We start from the raw sequence: 22,865 nt of genomic DNA on the forward strand, positions 1-22,865 counted from the left end.
AAAGTGCTATTCACCAGCCACTTGAACGGCTCAAAGCTGCTTTGAAATTGAGACAATAGCCACCTCTTGGCTGGCTAAAGCAATTTCAACAAGGGATCTCAAAGTCACAACATAGGGTGGAGTATGCAAATTTAAGCAGCCCCTGATCAAAGCCCTAAGGAAATTGCTGTAAGTGTGCTGGAGTCCAGTTGTCTACCAGATGCATGGCATTCTTCCAAATTTTCAGGGCCCGTCTGGCCAGGGCATACAAGAGCATGACTCTTCCAGATGACCTCTTACATGGGTCCTATGCTCATTTGGTAAGGATTGCGCTTTGTCAGCAAGACGTTATAGAACCTAAATATATGAGAAACCCCATCTCTCTTGACAAGAGGAGAACGGAATAACGTGCCAAGTGAAGACCAACAGATGCAACTTCCATCAGATGTTAACCTGATAAAGGAGATTAAATCTCCAAAAGGCATGTCAGAAGTGGGATTCGAACCCACGCCTCCAAAGGAGACTGTGGCCTAAACACAGCGCCTTAGACCTCTCGGCCATCCTGACAGTATAGGCTTTTAAGAAATGAATAAAAGTTACTCAGAAACGTCTACCTCCATGCAAGCCTGAAATAATTTAAACCTTCAAACACAAGGTGCAACTTTATGCACAGGACAATAAACACAGAAGAACACATACGAAAGCACTTTATTTCACAGGTATACAGTTTTCATGCTTTTAGAACACCACATACCTCTCACCAGCTATTTAGGGTCCTGTATCCGACTCACAACATTTCCTTGCCTGCGACCTCTCTCTCTACACAAACAACTACAGCACAGGAAGTAGGAAGGCAATAGGTGGGGCAGTTTATGCAAATTTATGCTGCCAATGTGCCTTGCAGATTCATGCAGGATTTCTAGATCCTTGCTGGATACAAGAGAGTAGGCCTTGTTCCAGATAAACTATCCGTAGCAGGGAAAGTCTGAGCACAGGCACTCTTTTGCTCTTTAGCCCCTGGCCTGGGACTCACCCTCACTTGCTGAGGCGTGAAATTCTGCATACTAACTTTGCACAGAAGGTATGTTTGTGGTTGTTTGGGGATGGGTGGGAGGTCAAGAGCAGGGAAAAGCAGGTCTCCTTCACTAGTAGACTACTCTTCTATGCCTCCCTGCCGTTCACTCACTCTGTCTTTGTTTCATTCTCTCCTTCCACAACACTCCTTCTCACTCACTCGCTCTATCACTTGTATTTTTGCCCTTGCTCTGCATTCTATAGTGGAAACATCTCTTGAATGAAGCATCTGAAAATGACGTGACATAAAATTTAAAACCTCCTTATTGGAAACCTAAAACATCACAAGACTTAATGTAACCCATTTCTTTCATAAAAAAGATTTTTAAAGTACCCCACAAAACAAATATAAAACACCACGAGTGCTAGAAGAATATTACATTAACGTTAAAGATAGAATAGGGCAAATGCATTTGCAGTTGAAACTGAAGTTTGGTACTTATTCAGATATTGTTTACATTGCCAATTTTTAGCTGAGATTCTAAAGGAACTGAGAGAGAAAATGGAATTCAAGTTTTGTCAGAAGTGGGATTAGAACCCACGCCTCCAGGAGAGACTGCGGCCTTAACGCAGCGCCTTAGACCACTCGGCCATCCTGACCCCATGCTGCTTTTTCATCTAAAGGGTGAGAAAGATATTAGGAACCAAAAAATGCACAGAGCTTAGGCCAATAGTGGCTAGAGCAAGAAAAAAACTCACTGCACTCTTCCAAGAAGACAATCCTATAAGCCACTGCGAGGGAAATGATCATATTTCTCAAGAAAAAAATTAGAGTAAACACAGGACTGTCAGAAGTGGGATTTGAACCCACGCCTCCAGAGGAGACTGCGACCTGAACACAGCACCTTAGACCACTCGGCCATCCTGACTTGCTTTCCCAGCATCTTCCAGAGGCCAGACAGCCATGCAGGTGAGGTACTGAAAAGGAATGCCCTCAATTTATTTATCCTATTATATGCACTTCCAACAGATCTTTGAACAATCTGTACAGAGCAGGACCTATGGAGAACTCTTTAGAACTTTGAGGCGAACAAAGAGAAAGTGCTATTCACCAGCCACTTGAACGGCTCAAAGCTGCTTTGAAATTGAGACAATAGCCACCTCTTGGCTGGCTAAAGCAATTTCAACAAGGGATCTCAAAGTCACAACATAGGGTGGAGTATGCAAATTTAAGCAGCCCCTGATCAAAGCCCTGAGGAAATTGCTGTAAGTGTGCTGGAGTCCAGTTGTCTACCAGATGAATGGCATTCTTCCAAATTTGCTGGGCCCGTCTGGCCAGGGCATACAAGAGCATGACTCTTCCAGATGACCTCTTACATGGGTCCTATGCTCATTTGGTAAGGATTGCGCTTTGTCAGCAAGACGTTATAGAACCTAAATATATGAGAAACCCCATCTCTCTTGACAAGAGGAGAACGGAATAACGTGCCAAGTGAAGACCAACAGATGCAACTTCCATCAGATGTTAACCTGATAAAGGAGATTAAATCTCCAAAAGGCATGTCAGAAGTGGGATTCGAACCCACGCCTCCAAAGGAGACTGTGGCCTAAACACAGCGCCTTAGACCTCTCGGCCATCCTGACAGTATATGCTTTTAAGAAATGAATAAAAGTTACTCAGAAACGTCTACCTCAATGCAAGCCTGAAATAATTTAATCCTTCAAACACAAGGTGCAACTTTATGCACAGGACAATAAACACAGAAGAACACATACGAAAGCACTTTATTTCACAGGTATACAGTTTTCATGCTTTTAGAACACCACATACCTCTCACCAGCTATTTAGGGTCCTGTATCCGACTCACAACATTTCCTTGCCTGCGACCTCTCTCTCTACACAAACAACTACAGCACAGGAAGTAGGAAGGCAATAGGTGGGGCAGTTTATGCAAATTTATGCTGCCAATGTGCCTTGCAGATTCATGCAGGATTTCTAGATCCTTGCTGGATACAAGAGAGTAGGCCTTGTTCCAGATAAACTATCCCTAGCAGGGAAAGTCTGAGCACAGGCACTCTTTTGCTCTTTAGCCCCTGGCCTGGGACTCACCCTCACTTGCTGAGGCGTGAAATTCTGCATACCAATTTTGCACAGAAGGTATGTTTGTGGTTGTTTGGGGATGGGTGGGAGGTCAAGAGCAGGGAAAAGCAGGTCTCCTTCACTACTAGACTCCTCTTCTATGCCTCCCTGCCGTTCACTCACTCTGTCTTTGTTTCATTCTCTCCTTCCACAACACTCCTTCTCACTCACTCGCTCGCTCTATCACTTGTATTTTTGCCCTTGCTCTGCATTCTATAGTGGAAACATCTCTTGAATGAAGCATCTGAAAATGACGTGACATAAAATTTAAAACCTCCTTATTGGAAACCTAAAACATCACAAGACTTAATGTAACCCATTTCTTTCATAAAAAAGATTTTTAAAGTACCCCACAAAACAAATATAAAACACCACGAGTGCTAGAAGAATATTACATTAACGTTAAAGATAGAATAGGGCAAATGCATTTGCAGTTGAAACTGAAGTTTGGTACTTATTCAGATATTATTTACATTGCCAATTTTTAGCTGAGATTCTAAAGGAACTGAGAGAGAAAATGGAATTCAAGTTTTGTCAGAAGTGGGATTCGAACCCACGCCTCCAGGAGAGACTGCAGCCTTAACACAGCGCCTTAGACCACTCGGCCATCCTGACCCCATGCTGCTTTTTCATCTAAAGGGTGAGAAAGATATTAGGAACCAAAAAATGCACAGAGATGAGGGCAATAGTGGCTAGAGCAAGAAAAAAACTCACTGCACTCTTCCAAGAAGACAATCCTATAAGCCACTGCGAGGGGAATGATCATATTTCTCAAGAAAATAATTAGAGTAAACACAGGACTGTCAGAAGTGGGATTTGAACCCACGCCTCCAGAGGAGACTGCGACCTGAACGCAGCGCCTTAGACCACTCGGCCATCCTGACTTGCTTTCCCAGCATCTTCCAGAGGCCAGACAGCCATGCAGGTGAGGTACTGAAAAGGAATGCCCTCAATTTATTTATCCTATTATATGCACTTCCAACAGATCTTTGAACAATCTGTACAGAGCAGGACCTATGGAGAACTCTTTAGAACTTTGAGGCGAACAAAGAGAAAGTGCTATTCACCAGCCACTTGAACGGCTCAAAGCTGCTTTGAAATTGAGACAATAGCCACCTCTTGGCTGGCTAAAGCAATTTCAACAAGGGATCTCAAACTCACAACATAGGGTGGAGTATGCAAATTTAAGCAGCCCCTGATCAAAGCCCTAAGGAAATTGCTGTAAGTGTGCTGGAGTCCAGTTGTCTACCAGATGCATGGCATTCTTCCAAATTTTCAGGGCCCGTCTGGCCAGGGCATACAAGAGCATGACTCTTCCAGATGACCTCTTACATGGGTCCTATGCTCATTTCGTAAAGATTGCGCTTTGTCAGCAAGACGTTATAGAACCTAAATATATGAGAAACCCCATCTCTCTTGACAAGAGGAGAACGGAATAACGTGCCAAGTGAAGACCAACAGATGCAACTTCCATCAGATGTTAACCTGATAAAGGAGATTAAATCTCCAAAAGGCATGTCAGAAGTGGGATTCGAACCCACGCCTCCAAAGGAGACTGTGGCCTAAACACAGCGCCTTAGACCTCTCGGCCATCCTGACAGTATAGGCTTTTAAGAAATGAATAAAAGTTACTCAGAAACGTCTACCTCCATGCAAGCCTGAAATAATTTAAACCTTCAAACACAAGGTGCAACTTTATGCACAGGACAATAAACACAGAAGAACACATACGAAAGCACTTTATTTCACAGGTATACAGTTTTCATGCTTTTAGAACACCACATACCTCTCACCAGCTATTTAGGGTCCTGTATCCGACTCACAACATTTCCTTGCCTGCGACCTCTCTCTCTACACAAACAACTACAGCACAGGAAGTAGGAAGGCAATAGGTGGGGCAGTTTATGCAAATTTATGCTGCCAATGTGCCTTGCAGATTCATGCAGGATTTCTAGATCCTTGCTGGATACAAGAGAGTAGGCCTTGTTCCAGATAAACTATCCCTAGCAGGGAAAGTCTAAGCACAGGCACTCTTTTGCTCTTTAGCCCCTGGCCTGGGACTCACCCTCACTTGCTGAGGCGTGAAATTCTGCATACTAACTTTGCACAGAAGGTATGTTTGTGGTTGTTTGGGGATGGGTGGGAGGTCAAGAGCAGGGAAAAGCAGGTCTCCTTCACTAGTAGACTACTCTTCTATGCCTCCCTGCCGTTCACTCACTCTGTCTTTGTTTCATTCTCTCCTTCCACAACACTCCTTCTCACTCACTCGCTCTATCACTTGTATTTTTGCCCTTGCTCTGCATTCTATAGTGGAAACATCTCTTGAATGAAGCATCTGAAAATGACGTGACATAAAATTTAAAACCTCCTTATTGGAAACCTAAAACATCACAAGACTTAATGTAACCCATTTCTTTCATAAAAAAGATTTTTAAAGTACCCCACAAAACAAATATAAAACACCACGAGTGCTAGAAGAATATTACATTAACGTTAAAGATAGAATAGGGCAAATGCATTTGCAGTTGAAACTGAAGTTTGGTACTTATTCAGATATTGTTTACATTGCCAATTTTTAGCTGAGATTCTAAAGGAACTGAGAGAGAAAATGGAATTCAAGTTTTGTCAGAAGTGGGATTAGAACCCACGCCTCCAGGAGAGACTGCGGCCTTAACGCAGCGCCTTAGACCACTCGGCCATCCTGACCCCATGCTGCTTTTTCATCTAAAGGGTGAGAAAGATATTAGGAACCAAAAAATGCACAGAGCTTAGGCCAATAGTGGCTAGAGCAAGAAAAAAACTCACTGCACTCTTCCAAGAAGACAATCCTATAAGCCACTGCGAGGGAAATGATCATATTTCTCAAGAAAAAAATTAGAGTAAACACAGGACTGTCAGAAGTGGGATTTGAACCCACGCCTCCAGAGGAGACTGCGACCTGAACACAGCACCTTAGACCACTCGGCCATCCTGACTTGCTTTCCCAGCATCTTCCAGAGGCCAGACAGCCATGCAGGTGAGGTACTGAAAAGGAATGCCCTCAATTTATTTATCCTATTATATGCACTTCCAACAGATCTTTGAACAATCTGTACAGAGCAGGACCTATGGAGAACTCTTTAGAACTTTGAGGCGAACAAAGAGAAAGTGCTATTCACCAGCCACTTGAACGGCTCAAAGCTGCTTTGAAATTGAGACAATAGCCACCTCTTGGCTGGCTAAAGCAATTTCAACAAGGGATCTCAAAGTCACAACATAGGGTGGAGTATGCAAATTTAAGCAGCCCCTGATCAAAGCCCTGAGGAAATTGCTGTAAGTGTGCTGGAGTCCAGTTGTCTACCAGATGAATGGCATTCTTCCAAATTTGCTGGGCCCGTCTGGCCAGGGCATACAAGAGCATGACTCTTCCAGATGACCTCTTACATGGGTCCTATGCTCATTTGGTAAGGATTGCGCTTTGTCAGCAAGACGTTATAGAACCTAAATATATGAGAAACCCCATCTCTCTTGACAAGAGGAGAACGGAATAACGTGCCAAGTGAAGACCAACAGATGCAACTTCCATCAGATGTTAACCTGATAAAGGAGATTAAATCTCCAAAAGGCATGTCAGAAGTGGGATTCGAACCCACGCCTCCAAAGGAGACTGTGGCCTAAACACAGCGCCTTAGACCTCTCGGCCATCCTGACAGTATATGCTTTTAAGAAATGAATAAAAGTTACTCAGAAACGTCTACCTCAATGCAAGCCTGAAATAATTTAAACCTTCAAACACAAAGTGCAACTTTATGCACAGGACAATAAACACAGAAGAACACATACGAAAGCACTTTATTTCACAGGTATACAGTTTTCATGCTTTTAGAACACCACATACCTCTCACCAGCTATTTAGGGTCCTGTATCCGACTCACAACATTTCCTTGCCTGCGACCTCTCTCTCTACACAAACAACTACAGCACAGGAAGTAGGAAGGCAATAGGTGGGGCAGTTTATGCAAATTTATGCTGCCAATGTGCCTTGCAGATTCATGCAGGATTTCTAGATCCTTGCTGGATACAAGAGAGTAGGCCTTGTTCCAGATAAACTATCCCTAGCAGGGAAAGTCTGAGCACAGGCACTCTTTTGCTCTTTAGCCCCTGGCCTGGGACTCACCCTCACTTGGTGAGGCGTGAAATTCTGCATACCAATTTTGCACAGAAGGTATGTTTGTGGTTGTTTGGGGATGGGTGGGAGGTCAAGAGCAGGGAAAAGCAGGTCTCCTTCACTACTAGACTCCTCTTCTATGCCTCCCTGCCGTTCACTCACTCTGTCTTTGTTTCATTCTCTCCTTCCACAACACTCCTTCTCACTCACTCGCTCTATCACTTGTATTTTTGCCCTTGCTCTGCATTCTATAGTGGAAACATCTCTTGAATGAAGCATCTGAAAATGACGTGACATAAAATTTAAAACCTCCTTATTGGAAACCTAAAACATCACAAGACTTAATGTAACCCATTTCTTTCATAAAAAAGATTTTTAAAGTACCCCACAAAACAAATATAAAACACCACGAGTGCTAGAAGAATATTACATTAACGTTAAAGATAGAATAGGGCAAATGCATTTGCAGTTGAAACTGAAGTTTGGTACTTATTCAGATATTATTTACATTGCCAATTTTTAGCTGAGATTCTAAAGGAACTGAGAGAGAAAATGGAATTCAAGTTTTGTCAGAAGTGGGATTCGAACCCACGCCTCCAGGAGAGACTGCAGCCTTAACGCAGCGCCTTAGACCACTCAGCCATCCTGACCCCATGCTGCTTTTTCATCTAAAGGGTGAGAAAGATATTAGGAACCAAAAAATGCACAGAGATGAGGGCAATAGTGGCTAGAGCAAGAAAAAAACTCACTGCACTCTTCCAAGAAGACAATCCTATAAGCCACTGCGAGGGGAATGATCATATTTCTCAAGAAAATAATTAGAGTAAACACAGGACTGTCAGAAGTGGGATTTGAACCCACGCCTCCAGAGGAGACTGCGACCTGAACGCAGCGCCTTAGACCACTCGGCCATCCTGACTTGCTTTCCCAGCATCTTCCAGAGGCCAGACAGCCATGCAGGTGAGGTACTGAAAAGGAATGCCCTCAATTTATTTATCCTATTATATGCACTTCCAACAGATCTTTGAACAATCTGTACAGAGCAGGACCTATGGAGAACTCTTTAGAACTTTGAGGCGAACAAAGAGAAAGTGCTATTCACCAGCCACTTGAACGGCTCAAAGCTGCTTTGAAATTGAGACAATAGCCACCTCTTGGCTGGCTAAAGCAATTTCAACAAGGGATCTCAAAGTCACAACATAGGGTGGAGTATGCAAATTTAAGCAGCCCCTGATCAAAGCCCTAAGGAAATTGCTGTAAGTGTGCTGGAGTCCAGTTGTCTATCAGATGCATGGCATTCTTCCAAATTTTCAGGGCCCGTCTGGCCAGGGCATACAAGAGCATGACTCTTCCAGATGACCTCTTACATGGGTCCTATGCTCATTTGGTAAGGATTGCGCTTTGTCAGCAAGACGTTATAGAACCTAAATATATGAGAAACCCCATCTCTCTTGACAAGAGGAGAACGGAATAACGTGCCAAGTGAAGACCAACAGATGCAACTTCCATCAGATGTTAACCTGATAAAGGAGATTAAATCTCCAAAAGGCATGTCAGAAGTGGGATTCGAACCCACGCCTCCAAAGGAGACTGTGGCCTAAACACAGCGCCTTAGACCTCTCGGCCATCCTGACAGTATAGGCTTTTAAGAAATGAATAAAAGTTACTCAGAAACGTCTACCTCCATGCAAGCCTGAAATAATTTAAACCTTCAAACACAAGGTGCAACTTTATGCACAGGACAATAAACACAGAAGAACACATACGAAAGCACTTTATTTCACAGGTATACAGTTTTCATGCTTTTAGAACACCACATACCTCTCACCAGCTATTTAGGGTCCTGTATCCGACTCACAACATTTCCTTGCCTGCGACCTCTCTCTCTACACAAACAACTACAGCACAGGAAGTAGGAAGGCAATAGGTGGGGCAGTTTATGCAAATTTATGCTGCCAATGTGCCTTGCAGATTCATGCAGGATTTCTAGATCCTTGCTGGATACAAGAGAGTAGGCCTTGTTCCAGATAAACTATCCCTAGCAGGGAAAGTCTGAGCACAGGCACTCTTTTGCTCTTTAGCCCCTGGCCTGGGACTCACCCTCACTTGCTGAGGCGTGAAATTCTGCATACTAACTTTGCACAGAAGGTATGTTTGTGGTTGTTTGGGGATGGGTGGGAGGTCAAGAGCAGGGAAAAGCAGGTCTCCTTCACTAGTAGACTACTCTTCTATGCCTCCCTGCCGTTCACTCACTCTGTCTTTGTTTCATTCTCTCCTTCCACAACACTCCTTCTCACTCACTCGCTCTATCACTTGTATTTTTGCCCTTGCTCTGCATTCTATAGTGGAAACATCTCTTGAATGAAGCATCTGAAAATGACGTGACATAAAATTTAAAACCTCCTTATTGGAAACCTAAAACATCACAAGACTTAATGTAACCCATTTCTTTCATAAAAAAGATTTTTAAAGTACCCCACAAAACAAATATAAAACACCACGAGTGCTAGAAGAATATTACATTAACGTTAAAGATAGAATAGGGCAAATGCATTTGCAGTTGAAACTGAAGTTTGGTACTTATTCAGATATTGTTTACATTGCCAATTTTTAGCTGAGATTCTAAAGGAACTGAGAGAGAAAATGGAATTCAAGTTTTGTCAGAAGTGGGATTAGAACCCACGCCTCCAGGAGAGACTGCGGCCTTAACGCAGCGCCTTAGACCACTCGGCCATCCTGACCCCATGCTGCTTTTTCATCCAAAGGGTGAGAAAGATATTAGGAACCAAAAAATGCACAGAGCTTAGGTCAATAGTGGCTAGAGCAAGAAAAAAACTCACTGCACTCTTCCAAGAAGACAATCCTATAAGCCACTGCGAGGGAAATGATCATATTTCTCAAGAAAAAAATTAGAGTAAACACAGGACTGTCAGAAGTGGGATTTGAACCCACGCCTCCAGAGGAGACTGCGACCTGAACACAGCACCTTAGACCACTCGGCCATCCTGACTTGCTTTCCCAGCATCTTCCAGAGGCCAGACAGCCATGCAGGTGAGGTACTGAAAAGGAATGCCCTCAATTTATTTATCCTATTATATGCACTTCCAACAGATCTTTGAACAATCTGTACAGAGCAGGACCTATGGAGAACTCTTTAGAACTTTGAGGCGAACAAAGAGAAAGTGCTATTCACCAGCCACTTGAACGGCTCAAAGCTGCTTTGAAATTGAGACAATAGCCACCTCTTGGCTGGCTAAAGCAATTTCAACAAGGGATCTCAAAGTCACAACATAGGGTGGAGTATGCAAATTTAAGCAGCCCCTGATCAAAGCCCTGAGGAAATTGCTGTAAGTGTGCTGGAGTCCAGTTGTCTACCAAATGAATGGCATTCTTCCAAATTTGCTGGGCCCGTCTGGCCAGGGCATACAAGAGCATGACTCTTCCAGATGACCTCTTACATGGGTCCTATGCTCATTTGGTAAGGATTGCGCTTTGTCAGCAAGACGTTATAGAACCTAAATATATGAGAAACCCCATCTCTCTTGACAAGAGGAGAACGGAATAACGTGCCAAGTGAAGACCAACAGATGCAACTTCCATCAGATGTTAACCTGATAAAGGAGATTAAATCTCCAAAAGGCATGTCAGAAGTGGGATTCGAACCCACGCCTCCAAAGGAGACTGTGGCCTAAACACAGCGCCTTAGACCTCTCGGCCATCCTGACAGTATAGGCTTTTAAGAAATGAATAAAAGTTACTCAGAAACGTCTCCCTCCATGCAAGCCTGAAATAATTTAAACATTCAAACACAAGGTGCAACTTTATGCACAGGGCAATAAACACAGAAGAACACATACGAAAGCACTTTATTTCACAGGTATACAGTTTTCATGCTTTTAGAACACCACATACCTCTCACCAGCTATTTAGGGTCAAGTATCCGACTCACAACATTTCCTTGCCTGCGACCTCTCTCTCTACACAAACAACTACAGCACAGGAAGTAGGAAGGCAATAGGAGGGGCAGTTTATGCAAATTTATGCTGCCAATGTGCCTTGCAGATTCATGCAGGATTTCTAGATCCTTGCTGGATACAAGAGAGTAGGCCTTGTTCCAGATAAACTATCCCTAGCAGGGAAAGTCTGAGCACAGGCACTCTTTTGCTCTTTAGCCCCTGGCCTGGGACTCACCCTCACTTGCTGAGGCGTGAAATTCTGCATACCAACTTTGCACAGAAGGTATGTTTGTGGTTGTTTGGGGATGGGTGGGAGGTCAAGAGCAGGGAAAAGCAGGTCTCCTTCACTACTAGACTCCTCTTCTATGCCTCCCTGCCATTCACTCACTCTGTCTTTGTTTCATTCTCTCCTTCCACAACACTCCTTCTCACTCACTCGCTCTATCACTTGTATTTTTGCCCTTGCTCTTCATTCTATAGTGGAAACATCTCTTGAATGAAGCATCTGAAAATGACGTGACATAAAATTTAAAACCTCCTTATTGGAAACCTACAACATCACAAGACTTAATGTAACCCATTTCTTTCATAAAAAAGATTTTTAAAGTACCCCACAAAACAAATATAAAACACCAGGAGTGCTAGAAGAATATTACATTAACGTTAAAGATAGAATAGGGCAAATGCATTTGCAGTTGAAAATGAAATTTGGTACTTATTCAGATATTATTTACATTGCCAATTTTTAGCTGAGATTCTAAAGGAACTGAGAGAGAAAATGGAATTCAAGTTTTGTCAGAAGTGGGATTTGAACCCATGCCTCCAGGAGAGACTGCGGCCTTAACGCAGCGCCTTAGACCACTCGGCCATCCTGACCCCATGCTGCTTTTTCATCCAAAGGGTGAGAAAGATATTAGGAACCAAAAAATGCACAGAGCTTAGGTCAATAGTGGCTAGAGCAAGAAAAAAACTCACTGCACTCTTCCAAGAAGACAATCCTATAAGCCACTGCGAGGGAAATGATCATATTTCTCAAGAAAAAAATTAGAGTAAACTCAGGACTGTCAGAAGTGGGATTTGAACCCACGCCTCCAGAGGAGACTGCGACCTGAACACAGCACCTTAGACCACTCGGCCATCCTGACTTGCTTTCCCAGCATCTTCCAGAGGCCAGACAGCCATGCAGGTGAGGTACTGAAAAGGAATGCCCTCAATTTATTTATCCTATTATATGCACTTCCAACAGATCTTTGAACAATCTGTACAGAGCAGGACCTATGGAGAACTCTTTAGAACTTTGAGGCGAACAAAGAGAAAGTGCTATTCACCAGCCACTTGAACGGCTCAAAGCTGCTTTGAAATTGAGACAATAGCCACCTCTTGGCTGGCTAAAGCAATTTCAACAAGGGATCTCAAAGTCACAACATAGGGTGGAGTATGCAAATTTAAGCAGCCCCTGATCAAAGCCCTGAGGAAATTGCTGTAAGTGTGCTGGAGTCCAGTTGTCTACCAAATGAATGGCATTCTTCCAAATTTGCTGGGCCCGTCTGGCCAGGGCATACAAGAGCATGACTCTTCCAGATGACCTCTTACATGGGTCCTATGCTCATTTGGTAAGGATTGCGCTTTGTCAGCAAGACGTTATAGAACCTAAATATATGAGAAACACCATCTCTCTTGACAAGAGGAGAACGGAATAACGTGCCAAGTGAAGACCAACAGATGCAACTTCCATCAGATGTTAACCTGATAAAGGAGATTAAATCTCCAAAAGGCATGTCAGAAATGGGATTCGAACCCACGCCTCCAAAGGAGACTGTGGCCTAAACACAGCGCCTTAGACCTCTCGGCCATCCTGACAGTATAGGCTTTTAAGAAATGAATAAAAGTTACTCAGAAACGTCTCCCTCCATGCAAGCCTGAAATAATTTAAACATTCAAACACAAGGTGCAACTTTATGCACAGGGCAATAAACACAGAAGAACACATACGAAAGCACTTTATTTCACAGGTATACAGTTTTCATGCTTTTAGAACACCACATACCTCTCACCAGCTATTTAGGGTCAAGTATCCGACTCACAACATTTCCTTGCCTGCGACCTCTCTCTCTACACAAACAACTACAGCACAGGAAGTAGGAAGGCAATAGGAGGGGCAGTTTATGCAAATTTATGCTGCCAATGTGCCTTGCAGATTCATGCAGGATTTCTAGATCCTTGCTGGATACAAGAGAGTAGGCCTTGTTCCAGATAAACTATCCCTAGCAGGGAAAGTCTGAGCACAGGCACTCTTTTGCTCTTTAGCCCCTGGCCTGGGACTCACCCTCACTTGCTGAGGCGTGAAATTCTGCATACCAACTTTGCACAGAAGGTATGTTTGTGGTTGTTTGGGGATGGGTGGGAGGTCAAGAGCAGGGAAAAGCAGGTCTCCTTCACTACTAGACTCCTCTTCTATGCCTCCCTGCCATTCACTCACTCTGTCTTTGTTTCATTCTCTCCTTCCACAACACTCCTTCTCACTCACTCGCTCTATCACTTGTATTTTTGCCCTTGCTCTTCATTCTATAGTGGAAACATCTCTTGAATGAAGCATCTGAAAATGACGTGACATAAAATTTAAAACCTCCTTATTGGAAACCTACAACATCACAAGACTTAATGTAACCCATTTCTTTCATAAAAAAGATTTTTAAAGTACCCCACAAAACAAATATAAAACACCAGGAGTGCTAGAAGAATATTACATTAACGTTAAAGATAGAATAGGGCAAATGCATTTGCAGTTGAAAATGAAATTTGGTACTTATTCAGATATTATTTACATTGCCAATTTTTAGCTGAGATTCTAAAGGAACTGAGAGAGAAAATGGAATTCAAGTTTTGTCAGAAGTGGGATTCGAACCCACGCCTCCAGGAGAGACTGCGGCCTTAACGCAGTGCCTTAGACCACTCGGCCATCCTGACCCCATGCTGCTTTTTCATCGAAAGGGTGAGAAAGATATTAGGAACCAAAAAATGCACAGAGCTTAGGCCAATAGTGGCTAGAGCAAGAAAAAAACTCACTGCACTCTTCCAAGAAGACAATCCGATAAGCCACTGCGAGGGAAATGATCATATTTCTCAAGAAAAAAATTAGAGTAAACACAGGACTGTCAGAAGTGGGATTTGAACCCACGCCTCCAGAGGAGACTGCGACCTGAACGCAGCGCCTTAGACCACTCGGCCATCCTGACTTGCTTACCAAGCATCTTCCAGAGGCCAGACAGCCATGCAGGTGAGGTACTGAAAAGGAATGCCCTCAATTTATTTATCCTATTATATGCACTTCCAACAGATCTTTGAACAATCTGTACAGAGCAGGACCTATGGAGAACTCTTTAGAACTTTGAGGCGAACAAAGAGAAAGTGCTATTCACCAGCCACTTGAACGGCTCAAAGCTGCTTTGAAATTGAGACAATAGCCACCTCTTGGCTGGCTAAAGCAATTTCAACAAGGGATCTCAAAGTCACAACATAGGGTGGAGTATGCAAATTTAAGCAGCCCCTGATCAAAGCCCTGAGGAAATTGCTGTAAGTGTGCTGGAGTCCAGTTGTCTACCAGATGAATGGCATTCTTCCAAATTTGCTGGGCCCGTCTGGCCAGGGCATACAAGAGCATGACTCTTCCAGATGACCTCTTACATGGGTCCTATGCTCATTTGGTAAGGATTGCGCTTTGTCAGCAAGACGTTATAGAACCTAAATATATGAGAAACCCCATCTCTCTTGACAAGAGGAGAACGGAATAACGTGCCAAGTGAAGACCAACAGATGCAACTTCCATCAGATGTTAACCTGATAAAGGAGATTAAATCTCCAAAAGGCATGTCAGAAGTGGGATTCGAACCCAAGCCTCCAAAGGAGACTGTGGCCTAAACACAGCGCCTTAGACCTCTCGGCCATCCTGACAGTATATGCTTTTAAGAAATGAATAAAAGTTACTCAGAAACGTCTACCTCAATGCAAGCCTGAAATAATTTAAACCTTCAAACACAAGGTGCAACTTTATGCACAGGACAATAAACACAGAAGAACACATACGAAAGCACTTTATTTCACAGGTATACAGTTTTCATGCTTTTAGAACACCACATACCTCTCACCAGCTATTTAGGGTTCTGTATCCGACTCACAACATTTCCTTGCCTGCGACCTCTCTCTCTACACAAACAACTACAGCACAGGAAGTAGGAAGGCAATAGGTGGGGCAGTTTATGCAAATTTATGCTGCCAATGTGCCTTGCAGATTCATGCAGGATTTCTAGATCCTTGCTGGATACAAGAGAGTAGGCCTTGTTCTAGATAAACTATCCCTAGCAGGGAAAGTCTGAGCACAGGCACTCTTTTGCTCTTTAGCCCCTGGCCTGGGACTCACCCTCACTTGCTGAGGCGTGAAATTCTGCATACCAACTTTGCACAGAAGGTATGTTTGTGGTTGTTTGGGGATGGGTGGGAGGTCAAGAGCAGGGAAAAGCAGGTCTCCTTCACTACTAGACTCCTCTTCTATGCCTCCCTGCCGTTCACTCACTCTGCCTTTGTTTCATTCTCTCCTTCCACAACACTCCTTCTCACTCACTCACTCTATCACTTGTATTTTTGCCCTTGCTCTGCATTCTATAGTGGAAACATCTCTTGAATGAAGCATCTGAAAATGACGTGACATAAAATTTAAAACCTCCTTATTGGAAACCTAAAACATCACAAGACTTAATGTAACCCATTTCTTTCATAAAAAAGATTTTTAAAGTACCCCACAAAACAAATATAAAACACCACGAGTGCTAGAAGAATATTACATTAACGTTAAAGATAGAATAGGGCATATGCATTTGCAGTTGAAACTGAAATTTGGTACTTATTCAGATATTATTTACATTGCCAATTTTTAGCTGAGATTCTAAAGGAACTGAGAGAGAAAATGGAATTCAAGTTTTGTCAGAAGTGGGATTTGAACCCACGCCTCCAGGAGAGACTGCGGCCTTAACGCAGCGCCTTAGACCACTCGGCCATCCTGACCCCATGCTGCTTATTCATCGAAAGGGTGAGAAAGATATTAGGAACCAAAAAATGCACAGAGCTTAGGCCAATAGTGGCTAGAGCAAGAAAAATACTCACTGCACTCTTCCAAGAAGACAATCCTATAAGCCACTGCGAGGGAAATGATCATATTTCTCAAGAAAAATATTAGAGTAAACACAGGACTGTCAGAAGTGGGATTTGAACCCACGCCTCCAGAGGAGACTGCGACCTGAACGCAGCGCCTTAGACCACTCGGCCATCCTGACTTGCTTTCTCAGCATCTTCCAGAGGCCAGACAGCCATGCAGGTGAGGTACTGAAAAGGAATGCCCTCAATTTATTTATCCTATTATATGCACTTCCAACAGATCTTTGAACAATCTGTACAGCAGGACCTATGGAGAACTCTTTAGAACTTTGAGGCGAACAAAGAGAAAGTGCTATTCACCAGCCACTTGAACGGCTCAAAGCTGCTTTGAAATTGAGACAATAGCCACCTCTTGGCTGGCTAAAGCAATTTCAACAAGGGATCTCAAAGTCACAACATAGGGTGGAGTATGCAAATTTAAGCAGCCCCTGATCAAAGCCCTAAGGAAATTGCTGTAAGTGTGCTGGAGTCCAGTTGTCTACCAGATGCATGGCATTCTTCCAAATTTTCAGGGCCCGTCTGGCCAGGGCATACAAGAGCATGACTCTTCCAGATGACCTCTTACATGGGTCCTATGCTCATTTGGTAAGGATTGCGCTTTGTCAGCAAGACGTTATAGAACCTAAATATATGAGAAACCCCATCTCTCTTGACAAGAGGAGAACGGAATAACGTGCCAGGTGAAGACCAACAGATGCAACTTCCATCAGATGTTAACCTGATAAAGGAGATTAAATCTCCAAAAGGAATGTCAGAAGTGGAATTCGAACCCACGCCTCCAAAGGAGACTGTGGCCTAAACACAGCGCCTTAGACCTCTCGGCCATCCTGACAGTATATGCTTTTAAGAAATGAATTAAAGTTACTCAGAAACGTCTACCTCAATGCAAGCCTGAAATAATTTAAACCTTCAAACACAAGGTGCAACTTTATGCACAGGACAATAAACACAGAAGAACACATACGAAAGCACTTTATTTCACAGGTATACAGTTTTCATGCTTTTAGAACACCACATACCTCTCACCAGCTATTTAGGGTCCTGTATCCGACTCACAACATTTCCTTGCCTGCGACCTCTCTCTCTACACAAACAACTACAGCACAGGAAGTAGGAAGGCAATAGGTGGGGCAGTTTATGCAAATTTATGCTGCCAATGTGCCTTGCAGATTCATGCAGGATTTCTAGATCCTTGCTGGATACAAGAGAGTAGGCCTTGTTCTAGATAAACTATCCCTAGCAGGGAAAGTCTGAGCACAGGCACTCTTTTGCTCTTTAGCCCCTGGCCTGGGACTCACCCTCACTTGCTGAGGCGTGAAATTCTGCATACCAACTTTGCACAGAAGGTATGTTTGTGGTTGTTTGGGGATGGGTGGGAGGTCAAGAGCAGGGAAAAGCAGGTCTCCTTCACTACTAGACTCCTCTTCTATGCCTCCCTGCCGTTCACTCACTCTGTCTTTGTTTCATTCTCTCCTTCCACAACACTCCTTCTCACTCACTCGCTCTATCACTTGTATTTTTGCCCTTGCTCTGCATTCTATAGTGGAAACATCTCTTGAATAAAGCATCTGAAAATGACGTGACATAAAATTTAAAACCTCCTTATTGGAAACCTAAAACATCACAAGACTTAATGTAACCCATTTCTTTCATAAAAAAGATTTTTAAAGTACCCCACAAAACAAATATAAAACACCACGAGTGCTAGAAGAATATTACATTAATGTTAAAGATAGAATAGGGCAAATGCATTTGCAGTTGAAACTGAAGTTTGGTACTTATTCAGATATTATTTACATTGCCAATTTTTAGCTGAGATTCTAAAGGAACTGAGAGAGAAAATGGAATTCAAGTTTTGTCAGAAGTGGGATTCGAACCCATGCCTCCAGGAGAGACTGCAGCCTTAACGCAGCACCTTAGACCACTCGGCCATCCTGACCCCATGCGGATTTGTCATCTAAAGGGTGAGAAAGATATTAGGAATCAAAAAATGCACAGAGCTTAGGCCAATAGTGGCTAGGGCAAGAAAAAAACTCACTGCACTCTTCCAAGAAGACAATCCTATAAGCCACTGCGAGGGAAATGATCATATTTCTCAAGAAAAAAATTAGAGTAAACACAGGACTGTCAGAAGTGGGATTTGAACCCACGCCTCCAGAGGAGACTGCGACCTGAACGCAGCGCCTTAGACCACTCGGCCATCCTGACTTGCTTTCCCAGCATCTTCCAGAGGCCAGACAGCCATGCAGGTGAGGTACTGAAAAGGAATGCCCTCAATTTATTTATCCTATTATATGCACTTCCAACAGATCTTTGAACAATCTGTACAGAGCAGGACCTATGGAGAACTCTTTAGAACTTTGAGGCGAACAAAGAGAAAGTGCTATTCACCAGCCACTTGAATGGCTCAAAGCTGCTTTGAAATTGAGACAATAGCCACCTCTTGGCTGGCTAAAGCAATTTCAACAAGGGATCTCAAAGTCACAACATAGGGTGGAGTATGCAAATTTAAGCAGCCCCTGATCAAAGCCCTAAGGAAATTGCTGTAAGTGTGCTGGAGTCCAGTTGTCTACCAGATGCATGGCATTCTTCCAAATTTGCAGGGCCCGTCTGGCCAGGGCATACAAGAGCATGACTCTTCCAGATGACCTCTTACATGGGTCCTATGCTCATTTGGTAAGGATTGCGCTTTGTCAGCAAGACGTTATAGAACCTAAATATATGAGAAACCCCATCTCTCTTGACAAGAGGAGAACGGAATAACGTGCCAGGTGAAGACCAACAGATGCAACTTCCATCAGATGTTAACCTGATAAAGGAGATTAAATGTCCAAAAGGCATGTCAGAAGTGGGATTCGAACCCACGCCTCCAAAGGAGACTGTGGCCTAAACACAGCACCTTAGACCTCTCGGCCATCCTGACAGTATAGGCTTTTAAGAAATGAATAAAAGTTACTCAGAAACGTCTACCTCCATGCAAGCCTGAAATAATTTAAACCTTCAAACACAAGGTGCAACTTTATGCACAGGACAATAAACACAGAAGAACACGTACGAAAGCACTTTATTTCACAGGTATACAGTTTTCATGCTTTTAGAACACCACATACCTCTCACCAGCTATTTAGGGTCCTGTATCCGACTCACAACATTTCCTTGCCTGCGACCTCTCTCTCTACACAAACAACTACAGCACAGGAAGTAGGAAGGCAATAGGTGGGGCAGTTTATGCAAATTTATGCTGCCAATGTGCCTTGCAGATTCATGCAGGATTTCTAGATCCTTGCTGGATACAAGAGAGAAGGACTTGTTCCAGATAAACTATCCCTAGCAGGGAAAGTCTGAGCACAGGCACTCTTTTGCTCTTTAGCCCCTGGCCTGGGACTCACCCTCACTTGCTGAGGCGTGAAATTCTGCATACCAACTTTGCACAGAAGGTATGTTTGTGGTTGTTTGGGGATGGGTGGGAGGTCAAGAGCAGGGAAAAGCAGGTCTCCTTCACTACTAGACTCCTCTTCTATGCCTCCCTGCCGTTCACTCACTCTGTCTTTGTTTCATTCTCTCCTTCCACAACACTCCTTCTCACTCACTCGCTCTATCACTTGTATTTTTGCCCTTGCTCTGCATTCTATAGTGGAAACATCTCTTGAATAAAGCATCTGAAAATGACGTGACATAAAATTTAAAACCTCCTTATTGGAAACCTAAAACATCACAAGACTTAATGTAACCCATTTCTTTCATAAAAAAGATTTTTAAAGTACCCCACAAAACAAATATAAAACACCACGAGTGCTAGAAGAATATTACATTAATGTTAAAGATAGAATAGGGCAAATGCATTTGCAGTTGAAACTGAAGTTTGGTACTTATTCAGATATTATTTACATTGCCAATTTTTAGCTGAGATTCTAAAGGAACTGAGAGAGAAAATGGAATTCAAGTTTTGTCAGAAGTGGGATTCGAACCCATGCCTCCAGGAGAGACTGCAGCCTTAACGCAGCACCTTAGACCACTCGGCCATTCTGACCCCATGCTGCTTTGTCATCTAAAGGGTGAGAAAGATATTAGGAATCAAAAAATGCACAGAGCTTAGGCCAATAGTGGCTAGGGCAAGAAAAAAACTCACTGCACTCTTCCAAGAAGACAATCCTATAAGCCACTGCGAGGGAAATGATCATATTTCTCAAGAAAAAAATTAGAGTAAACACAGGACTGTCAGAAGTGGGATTTGAACCCACGCCTCCAGAGGAGACTGCGACCTGAACGCAGCGCCTTAGACCACTCGGCCATCCTGACTTGCTTTCCCAGCATCTTCCAGAGGCCAGACAGCCATGCAGGTGAGGTACTGAAAAGGAATGCCCTCAATTTATTTATCCTATTATATGCACTTCCAACAGATCTTTGAACAATCTGTACAGAGCAGGACCTATGGAGAACTCTTTAGAACTTTGAGGCGAACAAAGAGAAAGTGCTATTCACCAGCCACTTGAATGGCTCAAAGCTGCTTTGAAATTGAGACAATAGCCACCTCTTGGCTGGCTAAAGCAATTTCAACAAGGGATCTCAAAGTCACAACATAGGGTGGAGTATGCAAATTTAAGCAGCCCCTGATCAAAGCCCTAAGGAAATTGCTGTAAGTGTGCTGGAGTCCAGTTGTCTACCAGATGCATGGCATTCTTCCAAATTTGCAGGGCCCGTCTGGCCAGGGCATACAAGAGCATGACTCTTCCAGATGACCTCTTACATGGGTCCTATGCTCATTTGGTAAGGATTGCGCTTTGTCAGCAAGACGTTATAGAACCTAAATATATGAGAAACCCCATCTCTCTTGACAAGAGGAGAACGGAATAACGTGCCAGGTGAAGACCAACAGATGCAACTTCCATCAGATGTTAACCTGATAAAGGAGATTAAATGTCCAAAAGGCATGTCAGAAGTGGGATTCGAACCCACGCCTCCAAAGCAGACTGTGGTCTAAACACAGCACCTTAGACCTCTCGGCCATCCTGACAGTATAGGCTTTTAAGAAATGAATAAAAGTTACTCAGAAACGTCTACCTCCATGCAAGCCTGAAATAATTTAAACCTTCAAACACAAGGTGCAACTTTATGCACAGGACAATAAACACAGAAGAACACGTACGAAAGCACTTTATTTCACAGGTATACAGTTTTCATGCTTTTAGAACACCACATACCTCTCACCAGCTATTTAGGGTCCTGTATCCGACTCACAACATTTCCTTGCCTGCGACCTCTCTCTCTACACAAACAACTACAGCACAGGAAGTAGGAAGGCAATAGGTGGGGCAGTTTATGCAAATTTATGCTGCCAATGTGCCTTGCAGATTCATGCAGGATTTCTAGATCCTTGCTGGATACAAGAGAGAAGGACTTGTTCCAGATAAACTATCCCTAGCAGGGAAAGTCTGAGCACAGGCACTCTTTTGCTCTTTAGCCCCTGGCCTGGGACTCACCCTCACTTGCTGAGGCGTGAAAATCTGCATACCAACTTTGCACAGAAGGTATGTTTGTTGTTGTTTGGGGATGGGTGGGAGGTCAAGAGCAGGGAAAAGCAGGTCTCCTTCACTACTAGACTCCTCTTCTATGCGTCCCTGCCATTCACTCACTCTGTCTTTGTTTCATTCTCTCCTTCCACAACACTCCTTCTCACTCACTCGCTCTATCACTTGTATTTTTGCCCTTGCTCTGCATTCTATAGTGGAAACAGCTCTTGAATGAAGCATCTGAAAATGACGTGACATAAAATTTAAAACCTCCTTATTGGAAACCTAAAACATCACAAGACTTAATGTAACCCATTTCTTTCATAAAAAAGATTTTTAAAGTACCCCACAAAAGAAATATAAAACACCACGAGTGCTAGAAGAATATTACATTAACGTTAAAGATAGAATAGGGCAAATGCATTTGCAGTTGAAACTGAAGTTTGGTACTTATTCAGATATTATTTACATTGCCAATTTTTAGCTGCGATTCTAAAGGAACTGAGAGAGAAAATGGAATTCAAGTTTTGTCAGAAGTGGGATTCGAACCCACGCCTCCAGGAGAGACTGCGGCCTTAACGCAGCACCTTAGACCACTCGGCCATCCTGACCCCATGCTGCTTTTTCATCTAAAGGGTGAGAAAGATATTAGGAACCAAAAAATGCACAGAGCTGAGGGCAATAGTGGCTAGAGCAAGAAAAAAACTCACTGCACTCTTCCAAGAAGACAATCCTATAAGCCACTGCGAGGGAAATGATCATATTTCTCAAGAAAAAAATTAGAGTAAACACAGGACTGTCAGAAGTGGGATTTGAACCCACGCCTCCAGAGGAGACTGCGACCTGAACGCAGCGCCTTAGACCACTCGGCCATCCTGACTTGCTTTCCCAGCATCTTCCAGAGGCCAGAC

At 43.4% G+C, this 22,865-nt stretch overlaps 24 non-coding genes across 24 annotated transcripts; all 24 read right to left on the reverse strand.

Annotated features, from left to right (window-relative positions):
* Window positions 1–463: 463 nt before the first annotated feature.
* On the reverse strand, window positions 464–546 carry TRNAL-UAG (transfer RNA leucine (anticodon UAG)). Its single transcript has one exon. It is a non-coding gene; the product is annotated as a tRNA-Leu (tRNA).
* Window positions 547–1,839: 1,293 nt separating this feature from the next.
* On the reverse strand, window positions 1,840–1,922 carry TRNAL-CAG (transfer RNA leucine (anticodon CAG)). Its single transcript has one exon. It is a non-coding gene; the product is annotated as a tRNA-Leu (tRNA).
* A 632-nt stretch (window positions 1,923–2,554) lies between these two features.
* TRNAL-UAG (transfer RNA leucine (anticodon UAG)) lies at window positions 2,555–2,637 on the reverse strand. Its single transcript has one exon. It is a non-coding gene; the product is annotated as a tRNA-Leu (tRNA).
* A 1,028-nt stretch (window positions 2,638–3,665) lies between these two features.
* On the reverse strand, window positions 3,666–3,748 carry TRNAL-AAG (transfer RNA leucine (anticodon AAG)). The gene has a single exon. It is a non-coding gene; the product is annotated as a tRNA-Leu (tRNA).
* Window positions 3,749–3,934: 186 nt separating this feature from the next.
* On the reverse strand, window positions 3,935–4,017 carry TRNAL-CAG (transfer RNA leucine (anticodon CAG)). Its single transcript has one exon. It is a non-coding gene; the product is annotated as a tRNA-Leu (tRNA).
* Window positions 4,018–4,649: 632 nt separating this feature from the next.
* TRNAL-UAG (transfer RNA leucine (anticodon UAG)) lies at window positions 4,650–4,732 on the reverse strand. Its single transcript has one exon. It is a non-coding gene; the product is annotated as a tRNA-Leu (tRNA).
* Window positions 4,733–6,025: 1,293 nt separating this feature from the next.
* TRNAL-CAG (transfer RNA leucine (anticodon CAG)) lies at window positions 6,026–6,108 on the reverse strand. The gene has a single exon. It is a non-coding gene; the product is annotated as a tRNA-Leu (tRNA).
* A 632-nt stretch (window positions 6,109–6,740) lies between these two features.
* Window positions 6,741–6,823, reverse strand: TRNAL-UAG (transfer RNA leucine (anticodon UAG)). Its single transcript has one exon. It is a non-coding gene; the product is annotated as a tRNA-Leu (tRNA).
* Window positions 6,824–8,116: 1,293 nt separating this feature from the next.
* Window positions 8,117–8,199, reverse strand: TRNAL-CAG (transfer RNA leucine (anticodon CAG)). The gene has a single exon. It is a non-coding gene; the product is annotated as a tRNA-Leu (tRNA).
* Window positions 8,200–8,831: 632 nt separating this feature from the next.
* TRNAL-UAG (transfer RNA leucine (anticodon UAG)) lies at window positions 8,832–8,914 on the reverse strand. The gene has a single exon. It is a non-coding gene; the product is annotated as a tRNA-Leu (tRNA).
* Window positions 8,915–10,207: 1,293 nt separating this feature from the next.
* Window positions 10,208–10,290, reverse strand: TRNAL-CAG (transfer RNA leucine (anticodon CAG)). The gene has a single exon. It is a non-coding gene; the product is annotated as a tRNA-Leu (tRNA).
* Window positions 10,291–10,922: 632 nt separating this feature from the next.
* TRNAL-UAG (transfer RNA leucine (anticodon UAG)) lies at window positions 10,923–11,005 on the reverse strand. The gene has a single exon. It is a non-coding gene; the product is annotated as a tRNA-Leu (tRNA).
* Window positions 11,006–12,029: 1,024 nt separating this feature from the next.
* TRNAL-AAG (transfer RNA leucine (anticodon AAG)) lies at window positions 12,030–12,112 on the reverse strand. The gene has a single exon. It is a non-coding gene; the product is annotated as a tRNA-Leu (tRNA).
* A 186-nt stretch (window positions 12,113–12,298) lies between these two features.
* On the reverse strand, window positions 12,299–12,381 carry TRNAL-CAG (transfer RNA leucine (anticodon CAG)). The gene has a single exon. It is a non-coding gene; the product is annotated as a tRNA-Leu (tRNA).
* Window positions 12,382–13,013: 632 nt separating this feature from the next.
* On the reverse strand, window positions 13,014–13,096 carry TRNAL-UAG (transfer RNA leucine (anticodon UAG)). Its single transcript has one exon. It is a non-coding gene; the product is annotated as a tRNA-Leu (tRNA).
* Window positions 13,097–14,120: 1,024 nt separating this feature from the next.
* TRNAL-AAG (transfer RNA leucine (anticodon AAG)) lies at window positions 14,121–14,203 on the reverse strand. The gene has a single exon. It is a non-coding gene; the product is annotated as a tRNA-Leu (tRNA).
* A 186-nt stretch (window positions 14,204–14,389) lies between these two features.
* TRNAL-CAG (transfer RNA leucine (anticodon CAG)) lies at window positions 14,390–14,472 on the reverse strand. The gene has a single exon. It is a non-coding gene; the product is annotated as a tRNA-Leu (tRNA).
* A 1,739-nt stretch (window positions 14,473–16,211) lies between these two features.
* TRNAL-AAG (transfer RNA leucine (anticodon AAG)) lies at window positions 16,212–16,294 on the reverse strand. Its single transcript has one exon. It is a non-coding gene; the product is annotated as a tRNA-Leu (tRNA).
* A 186-nt stretch (window positions 16,295–16,480) lies between these two features.
* TRNAL-CAG (transfer RNA leucine (anticodon CAG)) lies at window positions 16,481–16,563 on the reverse strand. Its single transcript has one exon. It is a non-coding gene; the product is annotated as a tRNA-Leu (tRNA).
* A 2,006-nt stretch (window positions 16,564–18,569) lies between these two features.
* On the reverse strand, window positions 18,570–18,652 carry TRNAL-CAG (transfer RNA leucine (anticodon CAG)). The gene has a single exon. It is a non-coding gene; the product is annotated as a tRNA-Leu (tRNA).
* A 632-nt stretch (window positions 18,653–19,284) lies between these two features.
* TRNAL-UAG (transfer RNA leucine (anticodon UAG)) lies at window positions 19,285–19,367 on the reverse strand. The gene has a single exon. It is a non-coding gene; the product is annotated as a tRNA-Leu (tRNA).
* A 1,293-nt stretch (window positions 19,368–20,660) lies between these two features.
* TRNAL-CAG (transfer RNA leucine (anticodon CAG)) lies at window positions 20,661–20,743 on the reverse strand. Its single transcript has one exon. It is a non-coding gene; the product is annotated as a tRNA-Leu (tRNA).
* Window positions 20,744–22,482: 1,739 nt separating this feature from the next.
* On the reverse strand, window positions 22,483–22,565 carry TRNAL-AAG (transfer RNA leucine (anticodon AAG)). Its single transcript has one exon. It is a non-coding gene; the product is annotated as a tRNA-Leu (tRNA).
* Window positions 22,566–22,751: 186 nt separating this feature from the next.
* TRNAL-CAG (transfer RNA leucine (anticodon CAG)) lies at window positions 22,752–22,834 on the reverse strand. Its single transcript has one exon. It is a non-coding gene; the product is annotated as a tRNA-Leu (tRNA).
* Between the last annotated feature and the right edge of the window lie 31 nt (window positions 22,835–22,865).

Source organism: Triturus cristatus, chromosome 6 (assembly GCF_964204655.1).
Source record: "Triturus cristatus chromosome 6, aTriCri1.1, whole genome shotgun sequence".
Classification (NCBI taxonomy): domain Eukaryota; kingdom Metazoa; phylum Chordata; class Amphibia; order Caudata; family Salamandridae; genus Triturus; species Triturus cristatus.